At 49.1% G+C, this 20,053-nt stretch overlaps 1 protein-coding gene and 1 non-coding gene across 2 annotated transcripts in view; both read right to left on the reverse strand.

The window, feature by feature from the left end:
- Nucleotides 1–20,053, reverse strand: part of ehbp1 (EH domain binding protein 1) — a 481,622-nt gene that overhangs the window by 263,304 nt on the left and 198,265 nt on the right.
- On the reverse strand, nt 14,657–14,730 carry trnai-aau. The gene has a single exon. It is a non-coding gene; the product is annotated as a tRNA-Ile (tRNA).

Below are 20,053 nucleotides of genomic sequence, written 5' to 3' on the forward strand. Positions count from 1 at the left end.
CTACCACTGCGCCGCCCCTATGTGAGCCACCTTCTTGAACTACTGTAGATACATCCGCAGCGCTGTTAGGGAGGAAGATTTAGTATTCTGACCCAGCTACGGTGAAGGAACAGTGATGCAGTTCCAAGTCAGTAGTGTGCAACGTGGAGGTGGCGTCGTTCCCAACCGTCAGCTACCCTTGTTCATGGTAACAGTTACAGGTTTGGAAGTTAAAATACAAGCGTGACCTCAACTGGAGTATTGTGTCCAGTTCGGAGCACCACACTTTAGGAAGGACGAGAAGGCATTAGAGAGGATGCACAAAAGATGAAGAAGAGAAGGTTGAGAGGAAATTTGATACAGGTATTCAAAAACATTAGGGGTCTGGGAAGATTAGATAAGGAGAAGCTGTTGCAATCGGTGGAAGGATCAAGAACCGGGGACACAGATTTAAACTAATTGGTAAATGAAGCAATGGGGGACACGAGGAAAACGTAGCATGAAGTGAGTGGTTGGGATCGGCAATGTGCTGCCTGAGGGTGTGGTGGGGACAGGATTAACTGAGGCTTTCAAAGGGGAATTGGATCATTGCATGATAAAGAAAAAATTGCAGCACTATGGAAAAAGGGCAATGGAGTGCCACTAAGTGAATTACTCTTTCAAAGGGCCAGCATAGGCACAACAGGCTAAATGGCCTCCATCTGCTGTAATCAGTCGATGCTTCAAAGTTCAGTAGTGAGTAAGAAGCAATAAGAGAGTTGGAGTGTGTATGGATTGTAGTTTGTATTAGGAAATCAGGATGTTGGATGAGGCGGCGGAAGTCTGGTTACTGACCAGAAGCAGGGATGTGATTCTCAAAATCTGACCACAACTAATGAGGGCATGAATGCTGGAGGGCGATAAATGAGAGGGGCGTGAAATGATAATATTCATGGCATCGGGCAGATAAAACCAAGCGCTAGGTTCAACGGTCCATTGATAAACTGAAAGAGAAGCAGGACAGGTGAATATAGGTAAGCTGTGACATCAGCCACAGGTAGTATCTGGCTTCTCCAAAAATAGAGTTTGAAGAAATTTGGCTAAATTAAAGATGGTAAAAAAACCAGAAAATAATGGGCTTTGATGAATGAGGAAATGCTTACCAGAGCTCCATCTGGTGGCAAGTTGCCTGAAATTGCACCATATGCCTCCGAACATATAAATTAGGAGGAGGTGGTCATTCAGTCCCTTGAGCCTGCTCCGCCATTCAATAAGATGACGGTTGATCTCTTGCAACTTCAACATCACATCCCCACCTACCCTGGTGACCTTTCACCCCCTTAAAGAATGTATTCATCCCTACTTTAATAACATTCAAAGATTCTGCTTCCATTGCTTTTTGAGGAAGAGAGTTCCAGATACACTCAACCCTCTGAGAAAATCTCTCCTTATCAGTGTCTTAAATGGGCAGCTCTTATTTTTAAGCAGTGACCCCTCTTTCTAGATTCTTCCAGCCTGTCACTGCCTCTCAGGATCTTATATGATTCAGTCAGATATCAGAGAATATACAGTGCAGAAGCAGGCCTTTCGGCCCATCGAGTCTGCGCCGGCCCTTACAAAGAGCACCCTACTCAAGCCCATCCCGATAACCCAGTAACCTCCACTTAACCTTTTGGACACTAAGGGCAATTTAGCATGGCCAATCCACCTAACCCGCACATTTTTGGACTGTGGGAGGAAACCGGAGCACCCGGAGGAAACCTACGCACACATGGGGAGAACGTACAGACTCCGCAGACAGTGACCCAGCTGGGAATTGAACCTGGGACCCTGGCGCTATGAAGCAACTCTGCTAACCACTATGCTACTGTGCTGCACACTCTTATTCTTCTGGTCACTCTTACTCTTCAGCGGACACAAGTGGACACAAGTCAAGCCCGTTCAACATTTACTGATAAGACAACCCGACCATTCCTTGTATTAGTCTAGTAAACCTTCTCTCAACTGCTTCCACTGCATTGATATCCTTTCTTAAATGAGGAGACCGACCGTACAAGTACTTGCATCTAAATAGCACCTTTGATGTACAAAACCATACCCTGGCGCATGGGGATATCGCCACTTCCACATTGCACACTACGGACTTGGAACTTTATCACCGTTCCTTCACTGTCGCTGGGTCAGAATACTGGACCTTCCTCCCTAACTGCACTGTGGATGTACCTACACCACTGACTGCAGCGGTTCAAGGCAGCAGCTCACCACCACCTTCTCAAGGGAATGTGGAACAGGCAGTAAATTCTGACCTGGCCAGCAACGCCCACACCTCATGGACAAATATATAAAAACCAAGATGCTTCATAGGAGAGTAAATCTGATGAAAATTGGCACCAAGCCAAAGTCGGATAAATTAGGGCAGACAAGAGGAGCTGGGTCAAAAAGGGGGGATGTTAAAAAACAGAGGGTGAGAGATTTCAGGGGGGGAATTCCAGACTTTGGAAACAGACAGGTGAAGGTGGGATGCCACAGGAATGGAGAAAATCTGAAGCTAAAATTGTAGGACAAATAGTACTTAGAGGGTTGTAGACACTTAAGCGATGGGAAGAACAAGGCCATGGAGGGTTTTCAGTATAAGGGAAGTGAAATTTGAGGGGCAGAAGATAGGCAGCCTGTGTAGATCAGCCAACACAGGTCCCGGGGGGGTACCGGGTTGCTGCTGGAACGACTAGGAAGGAGACGATGGGGGCCAGGGGGGAAGAGGAGAGGCGCTATCGCCATGGGGAACGGGTCGAGCGGGGTGTGCTGGCCTGGGGCGAACATCTGCCAAGCTATGGCTAGTCGGCGGGGGAGGGGGGCGGGTTGCCCTCTGATCAGGCTGATTACCTGGAATGTGAGGGAGCTGAACGGGCCGGTTAAGAGAACCAGGGTGTTCTCCCATCTAAGGGGGTTGAAGGCAGACGTGGCTATTCTCCAGGAGACCCACCTGAAGGTGGCGGACCAGGTCCGTCTGAGGAAGGGGTGGGTGGTGCAGGTTTATCATTCAGGATTGGACACGAAGGACCGGGGGGGTGGCGATTCTAGTGGGGAAGAGGGTGGCGTTTGAGGCGGCTGAGGTGGTGTCGGACAAGGAGGGCAGATATATCATGGTGAGGGGTAGGCTGCAGGGAGAGAAGGTGGTGCTGGTGAACATATATGCCCCAAATTGGGATGATGCTGGCTTCATGAGGCGATTGTTGGGCCGCATCCCGGACCTGCAGGCAGGGGGCCTGATCATGGGGGGAGATTTTAACACAGTGCTGGATCCCACACTGGACCGGTCCAGTTCAAGGACGGGTAGGAGACCGGCGGCGGCCAAAGTGCTGAGGGGATACATGGACCAGATGGGAGAGGTGGATCCCTGGAGGTTTGGGAGACCGAGAGCGCGGGAGTATTCCTTTTTCTCTCACGTCCATAGGGTTTATTCCCGGGTAGACTTTTTTGTCCTGAGTAGGGGATTGATTCCGAGGGTGCAGGATGCCGAGTACTCGGCCATAGCGATTTCGGACCATGCCCCACACTGGGTTGATCTGGAGATGGGAGAGGCGCGGGACCAGCGCCCGATTTGGCGCCTGGATGTGGGGATGCTGGCGGAGGAGGAGGTGTGTAAGAGGGTTCGGAGAAGCATTGAGGGGTATCTGGATACCAATGATACGGGGGAGGTCCAGGTGGAGATGGTCTGGGAGGCTCTGAAAGCAGTGATCCGGGGGGAGCTGATCTCCATCCGGGCCCATAGGGAAAGGAGGGAGAGGAAGGAGAGGGAGAGACTGGTGGGAGAGCTTCTGGAGGTGGACAGGAGATATGCGGAGGCACCTGAGGAAGGGTTACTGGGAGAACGGCGCAGGTTGCAGGCCAATTTTGACTTGTTGACCACCAGAAAGGCGGAGACACAGTGGAGGAGGGCGCAGGGCGCGGTATATGAGTATGGAGAGAAGTCGAGCAGGATGTTGGCGCATCAGCTCCGTCGGCGAGATGCGGCTAGGGAAATTGGGGGAGTGAAGGATGGGGGTGGAAATGTAGTGCAGAAGGGGACAGAAGTAAACGGGGTCTTTAGGGACTTTTACGAGGGATTGTACCGGTCGGAACCTCCGAGGGGGAGAGAGGGGATGGAGAGCTTCACGAACAGGCTATGTTTCCCAAGGGTTCAAGAGAGGCTGGTAGAGGGGCTGGGGGCGCCGATAGAGTTGGAGGAGCTAGTCAGGGGGATCGGGCAAATGCAGTCAGGTAAGGCCCCGGGGCTGGACGGGTTCCCGGCAGAATTTTACAAAAAATATGCGGACCTGGTGGGTCCCCTGCTGGTGCGAACTTTCAATGAGGCGTGGGAGGGGGGGGGGCTTTGCCCCCGACGATGTCGCGGGCACTGATCTCTTTGATCCTAAAACGGGATAAGGACCCCTTGCAGTGCGGATCATATAGGCCTATCTCGCTCCTTAACGTAGACGCTAAGTTGCTGGTGAAGATCCTGGCTAGCAGGATAGAGGATTGTGTGCCAGAGGTAATTCATGAAGATCAGACAGGATTTGTCAAGGGGCGGCAGCTCAACACGAATGTGCGGAGACTGCTCAATGTTATCATGATGCTGGCAGTGGAGGGGGAGGTGGAGATAGTGGTGGCGCTGGATGCAGAGAAAGCGTTTGATAGAGTTGAGTGGGGGTACCTGTGGGAGGTGCTGGAGAGGGATTTATCAAATGGGTGAGGCTGCTTTACGCGGCGCCGATGGCGAGTGTAGTCACGAATGGAAGGAGATCGGAGTACTTTAGGTTCTATCGTGGGACCAGGCAGGGATGTCCCCTGTCCCCCCTGCTCTTTGCACTGGCGATTGAACCGCTGGCCATGGCGTTGAGGGAGTCAGGGAAATGGAGGAGTCTGGTGCGCTGTATCACCAGGTATCGCTGTATGCGGACGACCTGCTGTTATATGTGGCGGACCCAGAGGGGGGGAATGCCGGGGGTGATGGAGCTGTTAGCGGAATATGGGGGCTTCTCGGGCTGTAAGCTAAACTTAGGAAAGAGCGAGGAGGGGCAGCACGGTGGCTCAGTGGGTTAGCACTGCAGTCTCACGGCGCTGAGGTCCCAGGTTCGATCCCGGCTCTGGGTCACTGTCCGTGTGGAGTTTGCACATTCTCCCCGTGTTTGCGTGGGTTTCGCCCCCACAACCCAAAGATGTGCAAGGTAGGTGGATTGAACACGCTAAATTGCCCCTTAATTGGAAAAATTAATTGGGTACTCTAAATTTAAAAAAAAAAGGAAAGAGCGAGGTATTTGTAGTGCACCCGGGAGATCAGGAGGAGGGAATTGGGAGGCTCCCCTTCAGGAGGGGAGTGAAGAGTTTCAGGTACCTGGGGGTGCAGGTGGCCAGGAGTTGGGGGGCTCTTCATAAGCTTAACTTCACCAGACTAGTGGAACAGATGGAGGAGGAATTTAAAAGGTGGGACATGGTGCCGCTATCGCTGGCGGGCAGAGTGCAATCCGTCAAAATGACGGTTCTCCCGAGGTTCTTGTTCCTCTTCCAGTGCTTGGCCATCTTTATCCCTAGGGCCTTTTTTAAAAGGGTGACCAGCAACATCATGGGATTTGTTTGGGCGCATGGCACCACGAGGGTGAAGAGGGTCTTCTTGGAGCGGAGTAGAGATGGGGGGGGGGCTGGCATTGCCCAACCTCTCAGGGTACTACTGGGCGGCCAACGTGTTGATGGTGCGTAAGTGGGTGATGGAGGGGGAGGGGGCAGCATGGAAATGGATGGAGAGCCTCCTGTGGGGATACAAGCCTGGGGGCCCTGTAACGGCGCCGTGGCCGCTCCCTCCCACGAGGTATACCACAAGTCCGGTGGTGGCGGCTGCCCTCAGGATTTGGGGGCAGTGGAGGCAACATAGGGGAGAAGTGGGGGGCTCGATGGAGGCTCCGTTAAGGCGGAACCATAGGTTCGTCCCGGGGAACATGGATGGGGGATTTCAGGGATGGTATAGAGCAGGCATTAGACAGCTGAGGGACCTGTTTATCGACGGAAGGTTTGCAAGCCTGGGGGAGTTGGAGGAGAAATTTGGGCTCCCGCCGGGAAACATGTTTAGATATCTGCAGGTAAAGGCATTTGCTAGACGGCAGGTGGAGGGATTCCCTGTGCTCCCCGTGAGGGGGGTGAGTGACAGGGTGCTCTCGGGGGTCTGGGTCGGGGAGGGGAAGATATCTGATATCTACAAGCTTATGCAGGAGGTGGAAGAGGCGTCAGTAGAGGAGCTGAAAACGGAGTGGGAGAGGGAACTGGGGGAACAGATCGAAGACGGGACATGGGCTGATGCCCTGGAGAGGGTAAATCCTTCCTCCTCATGTGCGCGGCTTAGCCTCATTCAATTCAAGGTGCTGCATAGGGCCCACATGACTGGGACGAGGATGAGTAGGTTCTTTGGGGGTGAAGATAGGTGTGTCAGGTGCTCGGGGAGTCCAGCGAACCATGCCCATATTTCTGGGCATGCCCGGCATTGGAGGAGTTCTGGAAGGGGGTGGCGAGGACAGTGTCAAGGGTGGTGGGATCCAGGGTCAAGCCAGGATGGGGACTCGCGATCTTTGGGGTTGGGGTAGAGCCGGGAGTGCAGGAGGCGAAAGAGGCCGGGGGGGGGGGGGGGGGGGGGGGGGGTTGATTATGTTTGCTTATTTTATTTAAATTTGATTTATTTAATTTTAATTTATGGTTAAGTTCTCTTGTTGGGGGGGGGGGGGGGGAGTATGATACATGTGATGTTACGGTTTAGGGGGAATTGTGGGTGTTATGGGGCTGTTAGTTGCATATTACTGCTTGTTGCTATACTTGTTATATTTTTATATTTTCTGTAAAAAATTCTAATAAAAATTATTTTAAAAAAAAAGAAAATGGGCAGCAAAATTTTGAGATGAGCTCCAAAGCATGGAAGCTCGAAACCGGGTAGGCTTGTCAGGAGGGCACTGAAATAGTCAAGTCAACAAAGTATAGATGAGGGTTTCAGCAACAGGTGAGCTGAGGTGAGTAATGTTACACAGGTATGGGGTTGGAAGTGCTGCTCATGGTCTATTGCAAGCAGAAAGTTCAAGAAGGATGAGGAGGGAACATACTCCACGGTTAATCACAGAAAATGTCACTTGTGACTCACCACAAGCAAATTTCATTGTCACGGCCATTCAGCAATATAAGAGTTGCCATGGTAAGTATTCAAAAATTGGGATCCAGGAAAAAGGCTCACCGGAGAGAAGTGCCCACCATATACACAACACTATCTGTAACAGACACACGAGCAGGTGATTGCAGGATTAATGATGAACAGTGAGCAAATATTCTATTAATGTCTCCTGCAGAAGGGTTTTAGATCACAAATAAAGACCGACTTCCAATGGACCAGTGATGTCAAATGTTTCTGCTTTTGATTCTATTTCAGGTTACAAAGTGTGTATATTATCTGGGAAACTGATATACAGCAATATTATGATGTTCAGTAAAGAGTATTGCATAAGTGAATGCTTTCAGGCACATATTGCAACAAGATTGTAAATCATGGTCCTAAATATCAATTAAAGCTTTATTGCTGGATGCCACTGGGCTGCAGGAAGGATGCCATGGTGCGGGAGGGTTGCAGGGTGCGGGAGCACTGAGCAGTTTTGATTCAAGGTCTTACAAAATGCCTTTTGTGCACCTAACAAAAGTCAGCAGTTGCCAACAAGCAATGGGACTCCCCGAGTCAAAGCATGACGTTGTGTACAAAGTAATCTGTGGTGGCAAGTCCTGCATGAACAATAGACCCATTTATTGGCTTTGGATTCCCAGAAAATACCCCTAATCAATAAAGAGCATAACTTAAGCTTGCACCACTTTTGCACCCAAGAAAATTACCAAATAGGTTTCTTTACGGCTTTACAGTAGCAGTAAATAAAATAGATTATACTGTAGTAGTCAGCTTAGTAATGGGGTGACGTTAAACAGAGTGACTAGCTGCACAGTGCTTTTGAATGGCTTTTTCTCTTTACAGGCTTTTCAATAGAGACTTTCAATAGAAACGTTTAAAGCAATAGATGGCAGATTCTTCCTGAAAGCAGAGTTAAAAGGATCTGCCTTTATGTAGCGCCATTCACAACCTCAGGATATCTCAGAGTGCTTTAACATCAGATGAATTATTTGTGAAATGTAGTCACTGTTGCAATGGGGGAAATGCAGTAAAGGTCCACAAACAGTGATGTAATTAATAACTGCCAACTAATCTGTTTTTTGTGAAGTGGATTAAGGGGTAAATACTGGCCAGAATACCCCTTCTCGTCTTTGAAATAGTGTCATGGGATCTTTTACTGTCACCTGAGGGAGTGCTCATGACTGGAGTGGGACTTGAACCCATAACCTGCTGATTCAAAGACAGGAGTGCTACCAGCTGAGCTACAGTAGTAGCACTCTAAGCCCTACCCGTTGTAGTAATATTAGAAATTATGCACATCTTGTACCTTTGGTCCCCTCCTGATACATCCTCCTTTGGTCTAGTGTTGAGTTTTATCTGGTTACACTTCAGTGTGTTGGCTTGAGATGCAAGTTTCTAGATTAAAGACACTAGACAAAAGCAATGTTGTTTGAACTTTGCATTTTGCCTTGACATCCGATCATCTGGCCAAAATATCAGAATGTTGAGCCTTGTGTTTCTCACACTGATCAACTACGAGCTCCGTCAACTAGAAGCAACTTGCAAGTCTGAGGCAAATACTTGCAGAATGGAAGGCTATTTACATATACAAATGTTTGAAAATGATGGTGGGATAGGTTACAAGGACTGTAAGCTAATGTTGCCCTGAATAGACTGTGATACTCATTAGTTGCCTGGCCAATAAACGTTGAATGCTTTTAAATGCTAGATCACTATAGGTCACTACATGCTTTTGCAAGAGACACAAGACCATTTCCAAGTATGCTTTTGTGAGAGTGGTATGAAGAACCTTATTTAAGCTATGTGATGCTAGTAGAGTTGCAGCTCTGATTCGTCCCATTCCGGAAGGTTTGATCATGTGACACTCGATCACATGACAGGAGCCCATGATACTTCCTCGTACAACATGCAAAGAAACCAGTGGAAAGCAGTGGCATTTTCAAAAACTTTGTTCAATGTAGATGACAAAATACATATGTAATGGGAAATATGGAACTGGAATACAGTTTACACCCTGCTCCAGTGGTTAGGCAGAGGCTGAGAAGAATTTTGCCAGTGCAATTTGCAGAAAGGAATGGTTACTGGTATAGGGAGTGTGTGTGTGGCTGGAACTGAAGAATGCCTTTTCCATTCATCACCTTATCCTTCTATCATTCTGTGCATTGCTGAGGTTGAAATTAAGTGATTGATTTCAGTAGGTATTTTAGATCTCTTCTTTTGCAACAGGCAACAGTAGTTTGCATTACTACACAGGTAAAGGATGATGCGCCAAGGGTGGCAGGGTGGCATAGTGGTTAGCACTGCTTCTTCACAGCGCTGAGGATTGGAATAGGAATCCAGAAGTCCAGACTAATGCCCTGGGGGCATGCATTCCTGATGGAGTTTACGATCAATTAATAAAACTAGAATATAAAGCTAGTCTCTTTAATGGTGACAATTACAGTTATGTTGTAAAAATCCATTAGGTTCACTACTGTCCTTCAGAAAAGGAAATCTACCATCCTTTTTCTGTTCAATATTTGTATTGAATCTTACATTTGTACACTATACAGGTGATTGAGACAATTATTATTTACAGTTTACATGTTTTTCTTTCTTCGGCACTCCCTCTCCCCACCATTCCACCCCCCCCCCCCCCCCCCCCCCCCCCCTTCCCATTTTCTGTTATTCAGGCTCCGTCTTAGGCTCTTTCTTCCGCCGTAGATGTTACAGTCTATCTTTCACCTTGATTTTGTTGTTGTTGTCCCTTTGGCTTTGTGGGGGGAGGGGGGCACCCTCAGGCCCTCTCCTCGCTCTTTCCCGATAAACCCGTCTGGTATTTCCCTTGGTTCCTCCCTTGCTGCACCCCCCCCCCACCCTCTTTGTTCCGGTCTGCTTTGTATGGTCCTGTTCTCTCGTATTGCTCTCCCCATTCCCTCCCTTCCTATCCGTTACTGGCTTTGAACAGACCTTGGAATAGGCTGATGAATGGCCCCCAAGCTTTGTGGAAGCCGTCGTCCGACCCTCAGATAGCGTATTGATCTTCTTCAGATGGAGAAATTCCGACAGGTCTGCTAGCAAGTCTGCAGCTGTGGGTGGTGCTGTTGATTGCCAGCTGAGCAGGATTCTCCGGCGGATGATCAGGGAAGCAAATAACAGAGTGTCAGTCTTCTTCCCCATATGAAGATATGACTGGCCCGAAACGCCAATGACTGCTACTCTCGGGCACAGCTCCACCTCCACCCCCACAACCTTGGACATTGCCGCGAAGAAGGCTGTCCAGAACCCAACAAGTCTGGGGCAGGCCCACTCAGAACATGAGGTTGAGCCTTGCACAGGAGGAGGTGGAGTTCGCCCTACTCAGTGGTTTGCTCCAGAGTCCCCACCCTGCTTCCGTCCCCAGTTTGTCTTCCCATTTCTGTCTTGTTCCATCTGGTGGTGTTCACGCCCTTTCTAAAAGTTGTCCATATATATGTCCCCACAGTTCCTTTCTCCATACTTCCCGCGTCTAGCCGTTCCTCCAGCCCTAGGGTACCTCGGCATCTCATTGTGGAAAAAGTTTAATTTGTAAATGGCGAAGCTCCTGTCCGTTCGGTGGCTCCAGTCTCTCCGTCAGCTCATCCAAGGTTGCAAGTCTGTCCACCATGTAGAAGTCCCTAATCGCTAGCGTCCCCGTTCCTGTGCAAGAGGATTCCCCCACCCTCGCCCATTCCTTGCTCAGTTCCCTTACCATCCCTTCACCATCTCGGTTGTGGCTGCCCTGTGATAGTATTACAAGTTCGGAAGGGCAAGGCTGCCCATGCTTCTTCTCCTCGACAGTGTTGTCTTGGGGGTTCTTGGATTCTTCTCTCTCTCTCCGCCCCCCACACCCCCTCAAAACGAACACCATAATCATTTTATCTATTATTTGGAAAAAGGCCTTGTGGATGAAGATCGATATGCATCTACACAGGAAAAGGAACCTTGGCAGTACGCTCAATTTGATCATCTGCACCCTCCCTGCCAGGGAAAGCGGGAGTGAATCCCATCTCTGCAGATTCTTTTTAACTTCCTCTGCTAGACTGGTCAGATTCCACTTGTGGACCCATCACCAATCATGGGCTATCTGAATCCCCAGGTCGCGGAATTTGTTTTGGGCTAGATTAAATGGTAAGGCCCTCCAGCTCTGTCCCTTTCCCGTTCGGGTTCACCGGGAATACCTCACTTTTGCCCAGGTTGAGTTTGTAGCCCGAGAAGGCCCCAAACTCTTCCAGGAGCTTCATGATTTCTTTCAAGCCATTCTGCGGGTCCGAGATGTAGAGGAGCAGGATATCCACATAGAGTGAGACTCTGTGCTATCTGCCTCCTCTTCAGATAGCCTTTCAGCCTCTCGAGTTCAAATTTAGGACAGTGGTTAGCACTATTGCTTCACAATGCCAGGGTCCCAGGTTCGATTCCCGGTTTGGGTCACTGTCTGTGTCTGCACGTTTTCCCCATGTTTGCGTGAGTTTCCAGGTGCTCCGGTTTCCTCCCACAATTCCCAAAGACATGCTTGTTAGGTGAATTGGACATTCTAAATTCTCCCTCTGTGTAGTCAAACAGGCGCCGGAGTGTGGCAACTAGGGGATTTTCACAGTAACTTCATTGCAGTGTTAATGCAAGCCTACTTGTGACAATAATAAAGATTTAAAAATTGCCAAGGCGAACAGGAGTGGGGACAGTTGACATCCCAACCTTGTGCCTCTGTGCACCTGGAAGTATTCAGAGCTGGTAGTCTTGGTCCGAACGTTCACCTTGGGGGCATTGTACAGGAGTTTCATCCACGCGGTGAACCCTGGCCCTAGCCCAAACCGCTCCAATACGTCTATGAGGTACTTTCATTCGACTCTGTTGCAGGCCTTTTCTGCGTCCATGGAGACTATCACCTCTGGTGTTCTCTCCCCGATGAGGTCAATATCACATTCAGAAAGCATCTGATGTTCGCAATGAGCTGTCTATCCTTGACAGAGCCCACGTGGTCCTCTGTGACCACTTCTGGTACACAGTTCTCCAGTCTCTTGGCCAGGGCTTTCGTGAATATTTTCTCATCTACGTTAAGCAGCGAAATAGGTCTATTTCGGATTTTCCAGATTTCATTGGGTGTTTGACTTTTTTGGGTATCAGCGACATGGTGGCCTGTGTTAGATTAGGAGGCAGTGTCCCTTGCTAGCTAGTCTGCGAACATTTCTTGTTGGTGTGGGGCAAGATCTGGTGCGGATTTTGTACAGATGTCCCCCGGAAACCCATCGGATCCCGGCGCCTTCCCTGCATGGAGTTGATACTGTCCATGGCTTCACCCAATCCTATTGGTGCTTCCAGCTCCCTCTGTCGATCACCCCCACAACTGGTATATCCAGTCCGTCGAGAAACTGTTTCATCTCCACATCTCTATCGGGGTGCTTTGAGGTGTCCAGTCCTCGGTAGAAGGCTTCAAATGCTTGGTTGGCCTTTTTTGGCTCGGTTACCAGTCCGCCTTGCAACCTTGGACAAGTCTTTTACCTGGGCTGTCTCCCTCGTGGCTGCCTGTTTTCTCAGCTGGTGAGCCAACAGCGGCTAGCCTTCTTTCTGTGTCCCCCGTGTCTGGCAGAGTTGGTGCAATGCCTTCCTGGTGAATAGCAGATTAAAGTCCATTTGTAGGTTTTTCCTCTTCACCAGAAACTCTGCAGGCGGGGCCTTGGCATATCTTCTGTCGACCTCCAGGATGGTGTCAATCAGTTGTTGACTCCCCGCCCTCTCTTCCCTGGCTCTACGAGCCTTGTAGGCTATAATCTCTCTCCTAATCACTGCCTCCCAGAACACGGAAAGGGAGACTTCCCCATTCTGGCCAGGCCCTTGTCCAACCTCATATTCATGTAATGTGGAGCGTGGGCAGAGATGACAGTTAAAGTCACCCCACCATGATCAGACAGTGTGTGTCGATGTCAGGAATTTCCGCCATGGTCTTTTTTATGAAATCCGTTAAAGTCACCCCACCATGATCAGTCAGTGTGTGTTGATGTCAGGAATTTCCGCCATGGTCTTTTTTATGAAATCCGAGTCATCCCAGTTGGGCACGTATAGGTTTACCAGGGCTACCGGTGCCCAGTCTATGGCACCGCCGACCATGACATACCATCCCCCGGGTCCATAACCAACCATCCTTGTCGCCATAAACACTGGCCTCTTGCTAATCAAGAGAGCTACACCCAGGCCTTCATCCCGCAACATGAGTGGTACATCTGCCCCACCCAGCCCTTCCTGACCCCCAGTCGGTCCTTCTCCCTCAGATGCATCTCTTGAAGGAAGACTATGTCGGTTTGCAATCGTCTCAAGTAGGCAAAGACTCTGGATCTTTCCACTGGACCGTTAAGTCCCCTGACGTTCTCGGTGATAATCCTGGTGGGGGGTTTTGTCCCCCCCTTCCAGTGGGATCAACCATACTACCTGGTGGATGCGCCCCTGCACTCCGGGGTTTACCTTTGTTAAGAGACCGTCCAAAATCGTCATGGTCAGCATTCTCACCATGAGGCCAGGCTCCTTGCGCTCCAAGGCTTCCCTTTGTCCAGGGACCACCCAACATGGCCTTCAACTGTGTGTACGCCACATGGGTGCGTCCCTGAATGCCGGGTTCCCCTTTGTTTAGGGACTCTACGAAGATGCTGTTCCCTCAACCTGCGCCATATCTGCTTAAGCCAATCTGAAACCCATCCCTTTCTTACCGTTGTATTTCCCTTTTCCCCCTGCTACCCTGTCAATCCATTGTCCAGGCCGGTCGCCTGTACGAACTCATCCGCCTCTGCCGGGTGTTCAAACAATGTTCTTTGGGTTGGAACGTGACCCAGAGCCTGGCGAGGAATAGCATTCCAAATTTCACTCCGCTTTTGTACAGGGCTGATTTCACCTAGTTGAACTCGGCCCTGCGTTTTGCCAGGACTGCCCCCTACTGCCTTGGGTTTTGGCCAGAGTGATCTGTGTGCCCTGTTGATCTCGGCTACGGAAAGTTGTCCCTCCCGACTAGGTTGCCCATCATCTGGGCCACATAGTCCGTCACCCTGCCCTCAATCCCCTCTGGCAGGCTCACGATCAGGCTGCCCTGGGTTGCAACCAACCTTTTTATTTCAGCCTCCAGAACAACAATCCTGTCGCTCTGGTCCGTCAACGCCTTTTCCAGCTTTAGAGTGGTCTTCCGAGCTTCCAGTTTCTTCCCCATTCTGTCTATCGCCATCTGCATGACGACCAGTGCCTCTGCCACCTGGATCTCCACTTATATCGCCTCTCTCATCGCCGTCAGTTCCTTCATCATGAATGTCTTCCATCCATCTCCAGGCGGTTTTGTGGGGGGTGGGTTTGTTGTTGTTGTTGTTGTTCAGGTCGTCAGTTTCCCTCTCTCCGGGGTGGCTTGGGACCCCTCGCCTCGTGGGGCAGACAACTCGTTCACCCGCTGCTCTTGATCTTTTCCTCCACTCCTGCCTTCTCTGCAGCCTCTCGCGCTCTCATTTGTTGGTATGTTGTACCTATTCTCACCCTTTCATGTTCCGTTGGCGAGTACGGGGATTGAACACGCGACCTTGGCGTTATTAGCACCACGCTCTAGCCATCTGAGCTAACCGGCCGCTGCGGTTCTCACCCTTTCATAAGTGTGGGTGAAATAAGTCCGAATGTTCGGGCTAAATTCGACTATAAGTGCCTATTTGATTTTATTCTGCAGGAGAGCCACCTGATGTACGATTGCTCAGCACATCACAGTGACCGGAAGACCCAAAATCTACCATCCTTACCTGGTCTGGCCTACATGCAACTCCAGACCGACAGCAATGTGATCGACTCTTAACTTTCCTCTAAAATAATCTAGCAAACCACTTCGTTTAAGGACAATTAGGGATGGGCAACAACCAGCAGCACCCACATCCCATGAAAGAATCAAGTTTAAAAAAAAAATGAAGTTGGTGAAGGGTAGGATTGAAAACTCAGGCATAAACTTTCCCCATGGGTTAACAGGGAAGTCACCAGTGCCAGGAAATTACTAGTCAATTCTGGACTTCCTGCAAATTTAGCAACACGGTAGCACAGTGGGTCGCACGGTTGCCTCACAACTCCAGGTTCCCAGGTTCAATTCCAGCTTGGGTCACCGTCTGTGTGGAGACTGCACGTTCTCCACGTGTCTGCGTGGGTTTCCTCCGGGTGCTCCAGTTTCCTCCCACATGTCCTGAATGACGTGCTGTGAGGTGAATTGGACATTCTGAATTCTCTCTCAGTGTACCTGAACAGGCGCTGGAGTGTGGCGACCAAGGGACTTTCACAGTAACTTCATTGCGGTGTTAATGTAAACCTACTTGTGACACTAAAGATTGTAATTATTTGGAGGTTTGGTAATCTTAAATTTAGAGTACAGAGGGACCGGCGACAAAAATATTCTACTTTATCGCAGTAGTGTTTGAGAGAACTAGAGATGCAATAGTGTCCAATAGGATTGGGAGGAATGGAATTGAGTACAGGAAGTCAGTACATGATCTAGACAGAGGGAGTAGTGAGAGCAAACAGAGGGAGGTGCTAAGCCTGGCATTTAAGGGGACGTGAACGTAGGGTGTGGTGATAGAAGGTAGGGGAATCAGGGGTAGAGATGCTGAATGAGAAAGCATCAAGAAGATTATGGCGTTCCATTGACAGAAGCACAATGACGGGTCGAGAAAGGTGCTGATGCTGGTGTGGAGTTCAGTGGTTCCAGGATGCATTTTTTTTTTAAATTTTAGAGTACCCAATTATTTTTTCCAATTAAGGGGCAATTTAGCGTGGCCAATCCACCTATCCTGCACATCTTTTAGGTTGTGGGGGTGAAGCCCACGCAGACACGGGGAGAATGTGCAAACTCCTCACGGACAGTGACCCAGAGCCGGGATTCGAACCCGGGTCCTCAGTGCCGTAGGCAGCAATGCTAACCACTGCGCCACCGTGCTGCCCTCAGGATGCATTTTGAACCTGACATCATGTCTTCCAATTAGGTCACCGAACAATTGCATGTAGATGAGAAAGGCAGGGCCCATTGAAAGATTCTAAGAGATTACAGATGTAACAGTAAAGGGACAGGAAGATTATCTATTGCAGGTGATTATCTGGCTACAGCTATATAGGTAGAATTGAAAACAGGTGACGGTTTACCTCAGTTGGACAAATGTGAGTTGTGTTATGAATACATATCTCAAATAACAAGATATTTTTTGAAATGGAAGGACATTGAATTATTTGGACACTTCCTTGGAAACGGACCTAGTTTTTAAACAAAAAAGGGGGGGGCGGAATTGGGGGGTCGGAGAAATGAAATGAAAATGAAAATCGCTTATTGTCACAAGTAGGCTTCAGTGAAGTTACTGTGAAAAGCCCCTAGTCGCCACATTCCGGCGCCTGTTCGGGGAGGCTGGTATGGGAATCGAACCGTGCTGCTGGCCTGCTTTAAAAGCCAGCGATTTGGCCCAATGTGCTAATCCCTGGTGAATCGCCCGGGGCTGGCGTCAATCCCGCCCCCGCCGTGTCCTGAATGTTCCGCCCTCCCCCCCTCGAGATTCGGCAGGGGCAGGAATCGCGCCGCTCCGGTCGGCGGGCCGCGGCGCCGATTCTCCGGCCCGCGATGGGCCAAAGTCCCGCGACTGACAGGCCTTTACCGCCGGCGTGGTTTAAACCACCTCTCTTACCGGCAGGATTGGCGGCACGGGCGGGGTCCGGGGTCCTGGGAAGCGGGGGGCGCGGGGCGATCTGACCCTGGGGGATGCCCCCACAGTGGCCTGGCCCGTGATCGGGGCCCACCGATCAGCGGGCGGGCCTGTGCTGTGGGGGCACTCTTTTTCTTCCGCCCCCACCATGGTCTTCACCATGGCGGAGGCGGAAGAGACCCCCTCCCCTGCGCATGCGCGGACTTACGCCGGCTGGCGAAGTCCTTTCGGCCCCGGCTGGCATGGTGCCAAAGGCCGTTAACGCCAGCAGGCGGAGTGGAAACCACTCTGGCACGGGCCTAGCCCCTCAATGTGAGGGCTTGGCCCCTAAAAATGCGGAGAATTCCGCACCTTTGGGGCGGCCCGACACCGGAGTGGTTCACGCCACTCCGACACGCCGGGACCCCCCGCCCCGCCGGGTAGGGGAGAATCCCGGCCAAGGTTACAAGTTGATTTTGGACTACAAGCAAGCTGCCTTTTACAAGAAGTCACATGACTTCAGTTGAATGTCCAGCAAGGCACCCAAGGTGGTAAGATTGGTTTACTTGAACTTTAATTGCTGGAGAAAAAAACTACTCTTTCAGAGGAAGAGACCCTAATAATTTACTGGAAGTCACCTGACTGATGGGTGTTTCTGTTTTGAACTTGTGTTTTGGACCCAATTTTGGGAATAATCCGAAAGGACAAGGTTTCCCAACTGGCTCTCTCCCAGCCTTCCTTGAATTTCAGTGCAGTTATCAGTATCTAGCTAAAAATCCGCAGCCAAGTGCAACTCATCTTTATTTAGAAACTTTTTTTAATAAACATTTTATTGATGTATTTTTGGTATAGTAACAACAACCAAATAAACAATATACATGAAACCATAAACATATGCAAAAGCCATTTACCTCTCATACAGGTCCATCCCTTATAGACCCCCTACTCTAATCTAAACTACTCCCCCCCCCCCCCCCCCCAATCCATCTGTTAGCAATTAAATTAATTTTCCGCAAAGAAGTCAACGAACGGTTGCCACCTCCGGGCGAACCCTAATAGTGACCCTCTCAAGGGGAATTTGATTTTCTCCAAACAGAGAAAGCTAGCCATGTCCAATAGACAGGTCTCCGTCATTGGGGGCTTTGAGTCCCTCCAAGCTAATAGTATCCATCTCCAGGCTACCAGGGAAGCAAAAGCCAGAATATCTGCCTCTTTCTCCTCCTGGCTTCCCGGGTCTTCTGACACCCCGAAAATCGCCACCTTTGGACTCATCGCCACCCTTGTTTTTAACACCGTGGACATGACGTCCTCAAACCCCTGCCAAAATCCCCTAAGCTTTGGACATGTCCAAAACATGTGGACATGGTTCGCCGGTCCTCTCACAGATTTTGTGCACCTGTCCTCCACCCAAAAGAATCTGCTCATCCGGGCCACTGTCATGTGAGCCCGGTGAACAACCTTAAATTGTATCAGGCTGAGCCCGGCACATGTTGCTGACGTGTTGACTCTACTCAACACATCTGTTGAGACCATAGACCATCCTCTATCTCACCTCCCAGCTCCTCCTCCCACTTGCGCTTCAGCTCCTCGGTCTGCGTCTCCTCCGACCCATAAGCTCCTTATAAATGTCCGAGACACTCCCTTCTCCTACTCACCCTCTGGAAACTACCCTGTCCTGAATCCCCCTTAGGAGCGGGAAGGTTTACACCTGTTTATAAAGGATGTCCCGCACCAGCAGATACTTGAATTTGTTTCCCCTCGCCAACCAAACTTTTCCTCCAATTCCCTCATACTCTGAAAGCTCCCCTCTATGAACCGTGACCGGAACCCCCCGTCTATACTCCCCGGGGTAAACCGATGAAAAAACTTCATCTTTTTTCATACAATTTTCCTATTGGTCAGAAGGTGTTTCATTCTATAAAAGGCCAACCTCTGCAGAAACCTTATTTGTTTTGTCCTTTGTGTGCATTTGGTGTGTGTGTATGAGGATTTAAAGGGTTATATAGTTTTACTTCCAGATTACAAATTGTATGCTAACCAGTACTTGCAACTTGCTAAGAGTTTTGTTTCATAATAAATTAAACATCGAGTTTATTGAAGAAGCTTAGTTAAAATCTGTTTTATTCTAAGTTTCTCAATAGCAAAAGTAAACAATTGGCTATTTGGTAAGTGAATTAAATATTTACACTTATGGTGCAACCTGTGGATTAGCACAGTCAAAACTGCACACTCTTCCTATCCTGGTCATAACAATTAATGGAAGAGGATGGTGTAGTGAACTATGTCAAAGGCTGCAGTGAGGTTCCGAGGATTTACGGATCTGGTGCACTGGAGTGATTATCTGACTATGTCATTTCCGATTTCAAATAAGCATAGTTTCAGTGGTATGGTAGGGGTGGAAACACATTAGTGAAAAAATAGACACAGATTAGGGAGGTGATAACAAATTCAAGGACACTGGAGTTGAAAGAGAGATTGGAGATGGGGCAATAGTTTGCAAGCACATAGGGGTGAAAGTTGGGTTTTTAAAGAGGGGCGTCATTTGAAAAGGAGTGGGACAGTATCCATGGAGAAGTCACCATTTGTAGTATCAGCTAGTGTGGATGTCATGAAGGGTGTTGTGCGGTCCGTGGGAATAGAGTTGAGAGTGAGAAGTGAATTTCATGGACAAGATTAGCTTGGAGGAGATAGGAGGGAAGATGGCAGAGAAACGTGGTTTGATAACTACTGAGTTAGTTGAATTACTAATTCAAATAGGAGTACGTCACGTTAAATTGCTACCGTGTCAAAAGAGAGATGAGAATGATTGCATGGATTCTAAAACATTACTGAAACAATAAACAATGCTAAATAGCCAACATTACTACTTTTGTGGCCTTATGTCTTAGATCACATATAATTAAGACAGAGGTACCACAAAGCTTTGAAGTTAATTATATTATGGTCATGAAGTAAAACAATTTGAGGTATTCAGAAAGGTTTTTTTTTATAAACTACCAAAAGCACAAAGTTAATACTATTATTTTTTGTTTCTGAGCACTGCTGTTCAGCACCAGTCATATCATTGATTTTATCATCAAATGGAATTCATAAGTTCTGTCCATCGTTGAGTTTTCACACACCTGATAACCTTTGATTGGGACTGCCAAGTTTCAGTGTGGCACCAAAGCAGGGTTTTACAATAAAAATTTCAAGTGGCAGCAAGAAACAGCTTTACTTAAAAATGCACTATTTTATTCAGATATTTCTCTCC

Source organism: Scyliorhinus canicula, chromosome 1 (assembly GCF_902713615.1).
Source record: "Scyliorhinus canicula chromosome 1, sScyCan1.1, whole genome shotgun sequence".
Lineage (NCBI taxonomy): Eukaryota > Metazoa > Chordata > Chondrichthyes > Carcharhiniformes > Scyliorhinidae > Scyliorhinus > Scyliorhinus canicula.